Source organism: Apium graveolens, chromosome 2, assembly GCF_009905375.1.
Source record: "Apium graveolens cultivar Ventura chromosome 2, ASM990537v1, whole genome shotgun sequence".
In the NCBI taxonomy this organism is placed as follows: domain Eukaryota; kingdom Viridiplantae; phylum Streptophyta; class Magnoliopsida; order Apiales; family Apiaceae; genus Apium; species Apium graveolens.
In genome coordinates, this window is record NC_133648.1 from 167,429,113 (window position 1) to 167,430,405 (window position 1,293).

A 1,293-nucleotide genomic window follows, 5' to 3' on the forward strand; every position below is an offset into this window, starting at 1 on the left:
ATGCAAAATAATTAGTAAGAATATATACAAAGATTAGCAACTAAATATTAACCAACCTAATGAGCATAATAACCTAGCTAGTAAATAGTAACATGAATAGTAATGAAGTACCTAGCTAGCATCCTAGCTTTGAAAATATTGTCCAAGTTAGCAAGGTATTGATAGATTTACATATCCTAGGATTATATAAGAAATATTACATCACCATTTCAGGAAGAAACCAAGGCAAGCAATAAAAAATTCTCATATCTCTCTCTCTCTCTCATCAAGCTTCCATTCGGCCCTAGAAAGAAAAACATAAAACCAAATTACAAACTTCAACTTCAAGCCATGGAAAAATTATTCAATTAATTCCTAATCTTCCTACATATCAAAATAAGTTAATATAATTTTTTTAAAACATTTCATTAAGGTTTGGATAGTTAAATAGTTCCATGAATAGGATGATGAATAGTGTCAAATTGTAACATTTCTTGATTTCTTGATTTTCATGGCAAGATTTAGGAACCTTAAGCACACCCAAGCCTCCCCAAGATTCATCCATCAAGAAGAACACATTCCAAGCTTTCAATAAAGGTATAAATATTTATCCAAACTTTTTTTAAGGTTTTAGTTTCAAGAAAATTATAGATCTTAGTTATAAACCTAGTTTTGATGGTTGAAATATTATTTTCTTGATGATTAGTTAATAATTTATTAAGGTTGATGTTGTGGCCTCAAGAACTTAATGTTCTTGAGAGGGGTAAGAGTTAAAATTATGGTATGCTTATGGTTTATTGTTGATTAATGAATTAGAGCAAAAACGAAACTCGAGTCCCGAGCGTAACGTCGATAAAATCAGCGAAACATAAACTTAATATTTCTGCAGAAGTACAGAATGTATAAACTGTTAATTATTGAAAAGAAAAACTTTAAAATGATAGATCTTGTTTTAAGGATCGTTTAGGCACTTGAATCGCTTGATTCCGATTTACGGTTCAAAAGTTAGATCCGTTTTAGTAACAACGATTTACGTGATAAAAACTGCTACGAATTATGAACTTTGGAAATAAAAATGATTGACTTAAAAATATTCAAAAATCATGAAGTTTTTAAAGAGAGTAAGAAATGGAGTTTATTAACTGCCACAAAAATTTCAATTGAAAATATGGATTTTTCAATTTTATAAAAATATCGGAGCCGAGAACGCGCGAATAGAAATCCTTAAGAATCGTGAGTGGAGCCGAGGGGCGAAATGTAAAAGACATTAACGGACGTAAGGGGTTATGAAAAGAAAGAGAATATGACAAGTAC